Source organism: Leptosomus discolor, chromosome 13, assembly GCF_034619465.1.
Source record: "Leptosomus discolor isolate bLepDis1 chromosome 13, bLepDis1.hap2, whole genome shotgun sequence".
Taxonomy (NCBI): Eukaryota; Metazoa; Chordata; class Aves; order Leptosomiformes; family Leptosomidae; genus Leptosomus; species Leptosomus discolor.
Window position 1 is genome coordinate 22491007 of NC_141403.1, and position 13583 is coordinate 22504589.

Genomic DNA, 13583 nt, shown 5'->3' on the forward strand with positions numbered 1-13583 from the left:
TGCTGTTGAATATAAACCAGAATTAAAGACGTTTAGGAGTGCCTACATAATGATGCTTAGCATTTTAGTAAAAATATTTTTTACAAACATCTTGTGTGGAGCTAATATTAATGTTTGGCTAGAGTAAGACTCCTTTATCATTCCAGTGTCTATATATTCCTACATTCTTTGGCCTTCAACACTAACAGGACCCGAGAGGGATGCATGATGATCGCCAGGATATAGAAATTACTGTCAGCACTTTCTTTCCTTTTTTGCTTTTCAACTTCTGCAGTAAAGAAGAATTTAGATTCCTAAGCAATTCCTTACATTTTATGAAATTGTTGTGCTGCAGCACCTAGAAAGCCACCCTTGTAGGTGAAATTTTAGATCTTGAAAATTTACCATGTCTGAGAGCACTTGCTGAAATGCAAAGGGTGACAGGATAAACTTTGAAAATTTTATCTTATATAAAATAAAAACTTTAATCTGCTCTACCCAAAATCCCAATTCGCATTCCAAATACCGGACCTGCGAACAAATTAGTCATTTCAGTTACACTATAGAAAAAGTACAAGTAATTAGCTGTTGGAATCAAATTTTATATTCCCTCTTACCTGAGGAATTTTTACTATTCCCTCCAGAATACTAAATTTGGATGAATATTTGTTTTTCACACTGGTATCTGATGCTTAAATTATCCATTGAAGTAGGGGAACTCTTCAACCTCATTTCCTGTAAGTGTAAGAGTATTCCCCAAAATAATTTGCAAGACAGACTGTTATGGCAGTTTTAACTGTACCAAAATTAAACATTGCACTGCTTGTTCTGAAGTCTGACACCCATTGGCTGTGCCTCCCACCTCTTCCTTATTGAAAGTCCTGATTCACATAACCAAAACCATTACACTTTGTTTACAACTAGTGAGCAAAAATTTTCCAGAGAAATTAAGATATCCGCATTCAGTTGCCTTGTTACTCCATCGGGCAACGTGGGAGCACCACAAAAGAGAGAGGTACCGTTGCAGGACCAGGGCCATCGCAGACTGGGCCTCAGCAGTGAGAGTTACAGGTAAGCCTACTGTCTTCTCTCTGCTGCACAGCGTGGCTCTGGGAGAGAGCACAGCTCCAGTGGCTCTTAATTTATTTGGGCTGTTAAACAAGAACAGCACACAGATGTGTAGAAAGCATCTGGTTCATATCTCAGAAATAAGTATTCAAAATCCTGATAAACTTCTTCTTTCATTAAAATAAGAGGAGAAGCTAAATTAACATTACAAAGCCTTCTGCGGGAAATAAATCCCGTGCTCGCAGAGGAATCGCTTGCCGTGGATTCATTCTTTCCACTCACAAGAAATTGGTTGTGTGCTTTCAGTACCCCTTTTATTTTTGATAAGGGAAATAATGGCAGAACTATTGATAGAGTTTAAAGAGCACATATCCTGAGGGCAGGGCTAGTATCCTGGGAAAACCTAAGCCGTCCCATTGCTTCTCCTCATTGCCCCAAAACATTTCCTGCCTACTACCACCTTCTACACTGGCAGCTCCACTGAGGTTCGGAATCAGTGGTTGTACTAAGCCAGCAGGAAAATCAATCTAACAAAAAATGTGTAATTTCCCAAAGACTTCAACAACTGAAGACTCAGAGCAAGGCCAGAATCAGGTGGAAGGTAAGGACAGGAGGTCACAGCCAGGGGCAGCAGACAGGCAAGGCCATGACAGTCTGCACTTATTTTGGCTTCAATTGCTGTGAAGCTGAAGACTAGAAATGAAGTTTTCCAACAGTACAATTCTGTCCATGCTCTTTCATCAGCTCCCACACTCATCTCACTTTCGTGAGCTCACTAAACTGGCAAAGAGTTATTCTGTCCATTTCTCCTGCACTAGTTTTCTACCAAGTAAGTAAGGACATTTGGCTTACTGCGTGGGGGTTGAGAGCTGGGGTCAGGAAGAGGAAATTGCATGGATGTACAGCCAGAAGCAGCAGGAGAAGGAGGGAAAGACCATTTACTTTCTTTATTTGGATCAGTTTTGGACACCACAAGAAGCCCATCATGCCATAAAAGTTTTTCCCCACATGTCAGATGAAACGAAGAAAACAACACAAAATGCATTCAAATTGAAGCAGATTCTTCCAAGCTAGTACTTTTGGTGGGTTTTATTAATTTGTTTATAACTTTAAAAAAAATGTTCTAGCTTTCACATAAGTGAGAATCTTCTCTGAGGAATGAGCTATACATCAAGAATTTGAAAAGCAGTAGCTTTCAACTCGGTTACTGATGGAATTTAACATTTCTGTACTCTCAATCCAGGTGCAGGTGTGTTGCAGCCTTGCAATTTAGCCCTAAATTGTATAGGTAGGAACCAAACGCCCAAAGCAAGACCCACGAAAGCCTGTGCAGTAAGTACGAGGCTGCCCAGGCCTGAAAACCCCTAGGCCACAGATGCTTCTATAGTCTGGAGTGTGGGAAACCTGCCATGGTTCATTCAGTGCAGCCAAAGATGGTTAGCGACCTCTCTGCAGTGAAGCTGAAACTGATTTTGCTGCCACGCAAAGGATGAAGACACACAGGAAAGTCGAGCTTGCGGTAAGAATGACTGTAAGAAATACAAGGGTGTGGCTGGGATGGAGAACTGGGCTGAGAGCGTCTGGACTGTCCACCTTCCTGATAGTGGTGCTAGCAGAGGGATGGGAGGGGTTGTCCGACAATTGCTGCTTCTGGCCGTTGCTTCTTTCCTCTCTCAGTAGTAGCACAGCTCTTTCATCACACACCCCAACCTTTCCCCCAACGGCAGTACCCAGGCTGCCAAAGCAGATAGTGAGGTCTTGGCTTTTTCTTCTCTTCCACTCAGTTACCTCAGGTGGCTTTGTGCCTCACACCTTGGTGTCTAGAGTAGGCCCTGAAATCAGGGACTTGAACCTCCATCATTGCAGCCACCCTGTTGGCTGTTCTTTGATATTTTTCAGCTGCATCTTGACCAGAACCATGCATAAACTGAAAAGCTTTAGGTAAAAACACTTTTGTATATTTAAAAAAAAAACAGTTTTAAGGAAAATATTTTTGCAAAGTGATGATTTGACAAGTGACTGATTCTTAACAAAAACTATTTAGCTAAGATTGTTCTGACCAGTTGTACTTAGTGATAGTAATAAAGTTTGCCTGAATAAAAGCAGTATCTGTCTCAGGAATGTGTCTGCCTGCACAGAGGTTAGAGGAAGTTTTCTAAAGGTCAGACTTTACAATGCCAGAAAACAGGCCTTCTTCTCAAAAAGGTAATGAGCACCCTCATTCAGGGTGAATGCTTCAGCAAAGTGTTGGCTTTCCTCAGCTCCTCTTACCCATTAAACCTTAGTATAAATCCAATTCTTTTTAGTCCGAATTACAAGTTGTTCCCAACTAATGTGCTTTGTTGATTTTGAAGGAGATTAATTTGATGGGTCACACCTTAACAGCTCACTATCACAGTGTGCAATCTATGACAGAAAGAGGAAAGATCTCTGAGAAATCAAGCAGGTCACAGCAGACGGACATCCCTCTATCAAAGGCTGTTCTCCCCGAGCTCACGCTGAGGTGCAGGAGCAAAGCAGTGCGTGAGAGTTGCTTGCCTGCAGACAAACAGAAGGTTTCTTTCACTAGAGCTAATGCCTCACATTTCCTTGATATGAATATTTAGGGTGTAGGAATTTACTCACTCTAATGCAGACATAAGTACTGGCTCCTTTGCATAAACACCACATGTGCAGCTGTACTAAATATGGCAACAGGGCACTGAGTAGAGCAGTTTTATTTCCTTGCTCAGCACAGTGTGTTGCCCATGTATAAATTATATGCAGTCAATATACCCATGTATAATATAGTGCATCATTTATTCCAATAATCATATATTATATGATATTATGCATTCAATAATTAAGATAACTGATCATAATAAATAATTATACATATGCACTCACACCTGTGTATATTGCATATTGATTAAAGATTTCTTCATACAGGTGTTTGCAACCAGAAAAATCCAGGCCTTTGAATCTGTCATTCAGTCAAGATACGCAGTGATAAACCCACAGGTGTGTGGGCCAAAAGAAAAGTAATTCTTATAGATTAGCTCTTCCTGTGGACCTACAGAAGCAATATCCTATAGCTGAAGTTCTGGTAGAGCACTCAGTTGTTCTGTCACTTCTCAGTGGCTTGATACATTTTCAGGATCTGATTTTCTAAGACAAACCTCAACGGGAAAACCAGGTATTCGTAACTCAGTAGCAGCATTTATATTCTAAAGGAAAGTGAGCACAAATCTACTTGTAATTTTATGCAAGAAGTGAGAAAACCTCACAGACAATTTATGCTGTTGAATATACCCATTATTGTCAATAAATGCACCAATTAAACTGATAACAATATGTCTGCACCTTACTGCTGTCATACTCCAGTCATCAAAACATAATATAAGAAAAAAATACGTCTAACTCAATGTTAGAGTCAGATTTTATCTCTAAATAGGCGAAAACCAACTGTGGGTTTTCTTTGCATGGAGACAGGGAGGACATTTTAAACCGTGTTTGAAGACATTACATCTTCCTCCCTCCTCTGTCCAGGCTTATCCTGGAGAAAAACTGTTCTCTTTCCATGACTAAGGAAAAGAAGTTCCAAAAGAGCAGATGAGTGCAAAAATAAAAATCAAAACATACAATCTTTCATTGAGACAAGGACTTTCTGTTAAGAAATGCGGTCAGAAAAGGACACATAGTCAGAGTCAGCCTGGCAGCCTGTAGCTCAGGTAGCACAGAAACAACATGCTAAGTCTTCATCTGTGTTCCATAGAAAAGTGAAATAAAACTGTTTTTTCCTGCAGGGAGGTGAGCACAGAATGCATCTGCTAATTTCCTTCATGGGCACCAAATCTGAGCGTGGTGGAACCTTGAGCCCTGTGCCTGTATGTCTGCTGTATGAAATCTCACCAGCCTCAGCTTTGGCAGGACCAGCATATTTCAGCGTTAGCTGCAGGAAACTGGCCTGGGACTGCTCATCCTGCCTGAGAGGGAGCAAATGCAGCAGGTAGTGGGGCCGATTGCTTCAAAGATTCTGCTCTTTGGACATATTCCATTAGCAATCTGATGTAAGTTGGTCCTGCCTTAAGCAAGAGGTTGGACCAGCTGACATCCAGAAATCCTTTCCAGTATAAATCCTTAGAAAGGTCTATGATTCCACAGGGGCTTTTGGTGGGGAGAAGGACTGCAAGGGTCCTTTCACACTGACAACATGCAGTCCTGAGGTGTAAGCAGAGAGGATCTCTCAGCAGGACACCAATACCAAGCCTGCCTTTTACATGCTCCTCAGAAGATGCCCATTTGGATCAAGCAGCTGTCCTTGTAAAGCCCATCCCACAACCGGAAAGAGTCTGACCTTCTCTGGGAAGTATATTTTGCATATTCAGAATGAGATAAATGCAGAAACCAGACTCAGATGTGTGTAAGCTGGACTGTAACAGCCATCAGCAGATGGAAGGAGAAGCTAGATGGGTGGCATGTGATGCGTGGGTGGGAGGGATGATGATGGGCAGAGCAGGACCATGCCCATGAGGCACAATGGTCAAGCACACAAACCAGGCTAGATGACGTAGAGCTCAAGGATGAGACAGCTCTCCATGGCTTATATCAGACCTCGTCCCTTTGCGAAGCTAAACCTGCATGTGGAAGTACTAGCTTGGGAGTCACGGAATACACGGAAAGGCAACACCTAAAGACAACATTGGTTTTTTTCTATTTGTGTACCCATGCGTTCATAATTCTGGTACACTTGTTGAAAAACCCTAAGCAGCTGAGGCTGTCTTCCACTGGCTGACATGAGAGAGGGTGGCAGGGGGCACATCCAAACAGGCTTCAGCTGTATGCACGAATGAAAACTCCCAGTGAACACAGCACCATCGGGCAGGTGTGTGAATAGGACACTGTCCAAGAGATCGTGCTGTGATTAATTAGCGTCATCCTGACCATGACGTCACTGGTTTCTAGGCAGATTTGAGTCTTCTGACAAGCCTAATGTAGCTCCTGTAGTGGCCAAGCCAAGTTTTCCTCTCTGCTGTTGCATCCCGGTCCATCAGAGCTGGTTTTGTAACACCCCAGATGTGTTTGAAAGCATGGGCATCACAGAGGTATGAAGGGTGATCTCAAGGGCACCCAGATGAATGTTGGGTCAATACACTTTAAGTAAAGCTTAAATAAGTTACGCAAAGCTATCTAACAATCAGTAGCAAGGCCAGGAATAGACCATTCTAAAACTAAGAATGATCTGTCTCAAGCACGTCAGTCACATTTTCTGATTTTCTTTTTGTGAAAATCCTTACTATTATGTTGAACAAAGCTGGGAAAAAGTGATGTAATAAGCCCTGTGCAAACATCCATGCTAAGCATCCACATTTTATTTCAGTAACTCAAAAAAAAATTCAAATATTATGAAATGCAACCTAGTTAATTGCTTCAGTAAATGCTTGCTGAGCACTCCAGCCTCCCAGTTACCAGATGTGGATGATTAAAAAGAAGAAAAGTAACAGAGCACCCATACACACTATGTACTATGCTATTACAAGTATTGAATGCAAATGAAAGAACAACACTGACCGAAATGGTAGAAGAAGAGCAAAGCTAACAAAGGGTAGAAAAAACCCAGTATTTACAGGTTAAAGAACTGTCTTTTCTGCAGAGTGAATCCCACAGGCACCTTGAGAAGTGAGACCTGGCTTACCTCCCATTTATGAATCTGACCAATTGCCTTCAGAAGGTTGCCAAATCCAGCCAAGCATGTGGAGAAGGTTTTACATTAGACAAGAGTCCAAGTATTTAAACTATTGCAACAGCTGCAAAGCAGGTCTGCAGGCAATCCTTTGCTCGTCCAAGCTCTATTTTGTTCCAAAATGCAGAAATGACCCTATGAGGAACATCTGAGGTGGCATTACCCCGTACAGTGTTAAGGGACACATGCCATCAGCCAGGTGTCAGGGCTCTGAGCACACCAGTGCCGCTTTGATGGTCCCTCACACAGGGCCTTTACCCACAGCCTCTGCCCACAGGTCCAGGAGCACTGTCAGAGCCCCAGCCCGGCGTGTTACTCCCCGCCTGAGCTGTGCTGTAGGCGTGCCTGGTTGAAGTCTTGGCTCTTGGGTCAGCCTGAGGCCTGTGCTGGACATAGCTCGTCTGCTGGGCGGGCCCCTTGGATGTACATTGTACCCGTGTCCCCAGTCCTGCTTCTGGCCCCATCTGGATCTCATGAAGTGTCTGGGACTGCACAAGGTTACGTAGAATCTTCGTTTCAGATGCAGAAACTGGTGTACCCAGGGACCAAGTGATTTGTTGGCATGACGCAGCTAAAACTGGCTGCATGTCACAAGGAAGACAACTCACTGAATCAGGAGTACCTGTAAGTTCCCAGTCTGTGACATGTGAGCGACTTCCAGAAAGAGCACAGCTGGGATTCTGCTTACCTGCCTGCTTGTTTTCTTGCTCCTCTACAAGACACATGGTGACAACCTCCACATAGGTGGGTATTTCCAAACATGGACAAGACGGGTGCTGATGCCTCCACAGTGAGATAGAAGTAGCTAGGGGCACAATTTTCTGGTCCACACAGATTGGATTTTGGACCAATACTTCCCCATGTACCTTCACTCTTGAGCAAAACCTGCTAAGATGGAGGAAAGAACCTCTCCCCCAAAATGTCTTGTGGAAGACGCTGTGCAAAGGGGTATAGGGCTAGGGTACCAGGGTTATCGGGTACAACAGGAAGAGGATTTTGGGATCATGTGAAACTCATTATGTGATGTTTAAAGTGAAGGATCAAAGGTGAGGAAAGGCAGGGACCAAGATGGATTGGGGAGGAACATGCGTGGCAACACAGAGGGAAAAGTGGTGAAGGGGTCAGTTGTGTGTAAACAGGTGGCTGCTCAGTACGATTGTCTGACTGAGCCACCACTGTTTGCTGTCCTGGCTTATTAAATCCTGTTCCTAGCCATTTGCTCTGTGGATGTGCTTGATTATGCGTGTGAACGCCAGCAAACCAGATGCTGTTTCCATCTGTCGTGATCTGTGGGGCCAGCTGTGCTCACAGGCTGTTGGGCAGACATACACGCTCAGTCTCTCTGCTGGCTGGACTTGGGGACACAGAGCTGCAGCAGGTTTGTGGCTGGCAGGATGGGACAGCAGGAATCCCCCCAGGTTCTGAGACCTGCCCAAGTTAGTTACCTTCTAGCATCCTTCTCAGAAAAAGATAGGAAAACTAGCTTTGGAGTGGGGGATGGAGGGGTTGGGGTTTTTTTGGTTTTGAGCTTGGGGATTTTTCCCTCCGAGGTCAAAGATTGTTGCTCTTGTCTTCTCATCTCTTCAAACGAAGCATTAGCCGAAAGCTAACACTTCTAGGACAAGTTTACCAAGTCTGCTTCTGATTACTCACTTTTTTTGGGGTGAGAAACCTGTTCATAGTTAGTGTCTTCAGAAAGGAGTAACCTCTGACACAGATAATGAAATTCAGATTTCTGGTATAAAAACTTCAGAATAACTGCACCTGACTTATCGAAGGAGCCATCAGTTGACATGAATCTTTTATTCCACTTAGAGCTAGATTACCCTCCTCAAAGGTTCAGTGATCTAGCTATATGAAAACTTGACACAACTTACTGTGCAGTTTCAGAAGCGCTGCTCTACATGACATTTAATATGCAATCTACAAGTAAGAAGTGAAGGTTAGAACAGTAATTGGCAGGAGGTTAATGCAGAAAAGTGGGCTTCCAGAAAAGCAAATGCTGTTCTAGTTCCCATGGCACCATCCCAATATTAGTTTTATATTCCTGAGAGAAAAGAGGAAAGCAGAACAAATGTTAAACCTCCCACACAAAATTCTCAAAGTAATATTATTATTCACCCTAAGACTCCAGCCTTGCTGTCAGACTGCTTTTCCTGTCAAGTTTCCAAATGTTTTTGCTGAGAAAGGATAATAATTATAATTATCCAAAGTTTGTCAGTTAAGTTTTTACTCAAATTGATCAGCTGCACACTCTGTCATTGAAAAATCTTGTACAGTCTTTCATCTAATTTGCACATTATGATTACCACAGTCAGAGAGACTCGTATTTAAGCTTGTGTAAATGAGTTATTTGCCTAATCATCACCTTTATGGGAAAATTTCTGGCTTGTATCAGCAGTCTCAGTATTTATTCATACAAACGATCTCAGTATTTATTTCTACAAAGAAATATTCACTTGTGCAGATTTTTCATTCTACACCTTCCAATGATGTTGTACAGCTTCTGATGTACCCTTTTTCTTGTCAGTCCTGGTGTCTCCTTGGCTGAGCAACAACCTTTTTAGAATGCTCAAGAAATTAGTTTGTTTGTTTGTTTTTCAGACATGTTTATATGCCTTTGGGGGGAGGAAATGTTACCAAAGTTCCTTTTATCATATCTTATTCGTAAATATGTTTTCAAGGCTGCAGACCTTGGTATTTCTAGAAATTACATTTTAACTTGGCACCTAAGCGGTGGTACCACAGGTGCTTAAACACTGAAATAAGGCCACAGAACTTATCTGGTAAGGTCAGAAGGGATGTACAGGGAGGTAATTCAAGAAACAGAAAGCAACAACAGCAATACAATTAAGTCAAGGCTTGGAAACACCTCTTAGCTTCTCTGTGCACACACGACAATTCTTCTGTTTAGATTCCATTAGAAACTCAATCCTTCCCTGGATTCAGTGGAAGAGGAGCAGGCAGAGCAGCTCAGATGAGATGCTTTACAGCAGAGGTGTTAATTAGACAAAACAGCTGCTTAAAAAAAAATTACTACAAGACTCTTTCAGACAGTTGCAGTCTTTGGACCTGTGTCCTGAAGAAAACTAACTTTGGCACCAAACACTGAGCACAGAAGTAGTCTCCTGAGGAACTCACACAAGGGACTGTACTGAAGTACTGCAGACAAATGTTTTTCTGAATTAGAACCTAGGGGTGTTCCCAAGTCATCAGCCCTTTCTACTTTAAAGCTGCTTGCCATCACTCTATAACCTACCCACAGGTGTTTATTTCACCAGATCTGGTTGCCTCTAACAGCACTCTATAGCCAGCCCTCCACAATCTGCAGAAGATTAGGCCAGAGGCTCTATCTGAACAGAATATGCCAGCTGAAGGGTAAACCAGTATACCCCAGTATCTTCATTGGTGCAGGTGAGGTGTGAATATTTGCCAAAGCAACATGAAGTTAGCCTTTAGGAGTATTTCATGTATATTTACAGACTTGACAGAGTTTAAAGACAAGACCGTAAAAAAACCCCAGCTTTATACCAACAAAATGTAGTCGGGAAAATAATTGCTAGAACTGGAAACAGCCACAAAAAGTTAAGTCTTACAGTCATCAGATCCGGGGCCTGTGTTCTTAGACAAACTTGGTGCCCTAGACAGCTTTTTTTCTGTGTGGGAAACATCAGCTGGGACATTGCTCCCCTTCAGGTGCACTTCTACTTATGGTAGGTCCCAGCAACTGTATTTGTGCAGTGAGTATGCTGAAATTATTAATCTTTAGAGTGAGTTTAATTAAAATGTTTGACAAAGTAATTTGATAACTTGCCAGTCCTCAAATGAAAAGACACTTATTTAACTTTTAAGATTCATTTTAGAAAAATCACTGTCTTTCCGTAATTTCCAGTGGATAAATTGCTAATAAAAGCCTTCCCTCTTCAGCCTCCTCTCCCCCAGTTTTGAAAGTCATGCCATAGGATCTGGATCAGAAATGGACAATTTTAGCTCCTATGGAAAAATGTGAGTCACAGAACTATCTCATAAAATAAGCACTATGCAGCTTGGCAAAGGGTCCACGTTCGCTTTTTGCAAGACAAAAAAATTACTTTGCTATTTCAGGATTACTTAACTGTTTTAAAATCCCACATTCCACACATTTTAGTGTGCTATGCTGAACGTCTTTGCCTTCACCATGCTCAAAATTTCATCATCTGTGCTTATATGACCTAGATCCCAGCGAGTCTTCTAAACGCACCACCCTGTGGATGAGATGGTTACAGTACAGCGTAAAATAACTCCTGCCGTAGCGTGGAAAACTCTCTGGTTTTCATCTTTGGATCAAATTCTGCAACAGCTTTTTTTTATTTGGCAAAACATTTTCTGTCCCAGAACCTCTCTTTCTGTAAGGCTAAGCAGAGCAATTCTACGGCGCTGTGTTCCCTTACAGCTAGCATTACATTTTGAGGAGGGATTTTCACCGCAGCAAAAGAAGCCTTGTTCGTTGGGGCTCCTGGAACAGCCCTCAGTCCCCAGGCCCATCCTCATGGCTTGCTAAAACTCAAGGATCCGTGCTTGCCATCTCGTGGCCCCGAGCAGAATTACAAGCAATCTGTTAACAACAAAGAAAGAAATTTTTTGTGTACTAAAAGATGGAGGTTTTAATTTATGGTTATGTTTGAAAATCAAAAAATTGTTCTGGAATTGTACTTGGAAGAGAAGACTATTCCCTCCATATAACCATTAACTGAACACGAGAAGAAAACAGAGGATTAAGGGGTGGCCACCAAGTCTTCTGAGAAAAGAAGAGCCATGGGCACTGCGTTTGGGCATGAGAGACTCACACTGACGGGGGGAGGTTGCCCTGAGGACTCTTCATACCCAACGTGTCCTTCGTTGTAGCTGTCCTGGAAACCCACACAGAGCACAAACATTCTTTGTCTGCCTCCATGAACACAGAATCATCACCTGTTTGCAGAAAAAGACCAAACAAGATGCCACGGGGGCTGATATGATGTGCCCATCTGTTGCTAGGCTGCAGAAAACGTGTGTACTTCTGAGTAGATGGGTTTTAAATACAAGACGAACCAGTTCAGTCTAGAACATCCCAAGCACCCTCTTTCAGTCTCTGGGGTGTAGCAAGACTCTGCATTTTATGTTCTTTGTCTAAGTTCATTTATTTTGTACTCTTGGATATAAAGGAATGTATCTTCAATAAAAGGAGCAGAAAATACTTCCCATCAAAACAAATACAACCTGTTTCAAGGTGATTCTTTTCAAAGATACAGGTTCAAATTCTTTGGTATTTAAAATTGTGTTAAACTGAAATTCTTAAGAGTAAAAAAAAAAACAACCCAAATGAATCCAAAATGTCCATTTTAGACAGGGAATGCAGGGCAGTACTTTCCACACAACTGGAAAACAGGGAGAAATAAGGCTCCTCATTGTGACAGTTTGCTGTCTGGAATTACCGCCTAAAATGAATCACTCCCCAGAACTAGTTAACTAGCATTTTAATAAAAGATTAAACTACTGCCTGCCGTAGCACAAATCCATGTATCAGCAAAACGGCATGCACTGAAAACAGTCCCTAAATTCTGCTCCATTCTCAGAATACTAGCATGCCCTAGTTTGAGTAGAAATACTTAGAATATCTAAGAAAAAGGTAAACTACATGGCTGAGGGAAATGACACCATCATAGGTCAAGGACTGAGGTGGGGAGCAGGAGTAAACCGCAGGTCTTAATATAATGGTATAATCAATATAATAATAATAATAATAATATTATAATAATATAATCAATGAGCCTACAGACAAATCAAACAAGCAGTGCCAATAAGGTCTGCTTTCAAAGCAGAGGAGACTTATATACCCTCAATGAAAGAGACAGGAACTTGCAATTTGTGGAGCCTCTACAGGTCTCAAAGCATCTCAAACCCAGACCAGAAGACAACGCCACACTTCTGCATCACCATGGAAGTACCCCCGTACGTCCTAGGCGGACCAAGACAGGCACACGCGATGATATACACCTGTACCAGATGAATACTCATCTCTCAATCTCTTTACTTTAAAAGCCACAAATCCACCATGGACTTGTATAAAATTTTTATGCATAACATTTTGCCTTTCAGCAGTCTTCCTGTACCTGGCTTTTAGGGAAGTTCCTTGCACGTACCAGTATTTCCAAAACAATGATTGTGGGAAAAAAAAGAGTACACAACGGCAAATGACTGAATTTGGTACAACTTTCTCCCACCCATCCCCTCTCCTTTTTTGGGGTGTGGATAAGGCATAATATTTAAGAAGTTATTTTCAAAGGTAATATAACAAACAGACACTCAGGCCTAACAAAGAGGCTCTCTTGACATAAGCACAGATACCATAACAAAAGCTTACTAGTGGTGTGCAACTTTTTAATGCACAGTTTAGAGCATTCATCAATAAAAATAGTTCATGACAAAATCTTTCATCTCGTGAGTGTGCAGTATAACAGCGATTTAAAAGTTACAAACAAGAAAGTAACAAAGTCACTATCATTAAAGTATTTCCAACAGCAACAGCTAGGAGGCATGCATTAACTGGGTATCACCAACTTCAATCTCACTAGTTTGTCTTCATTTAAGAAAAATTAAACTTCTAACCTAGAAACTCCCCTAACATTCCATTCATCCAGCTGACTGCAGATTAACACTTGTGAATACAAAAGAAAATAAGGAGTTGACAGTTTTGTAACCAATATTATACAGGATGTGTATTTACCACACAAAAATTGATCCTGCTCCTTTAGGAACTGGATACAAACATTTCCTGACTTTTGCACCTCAAAAT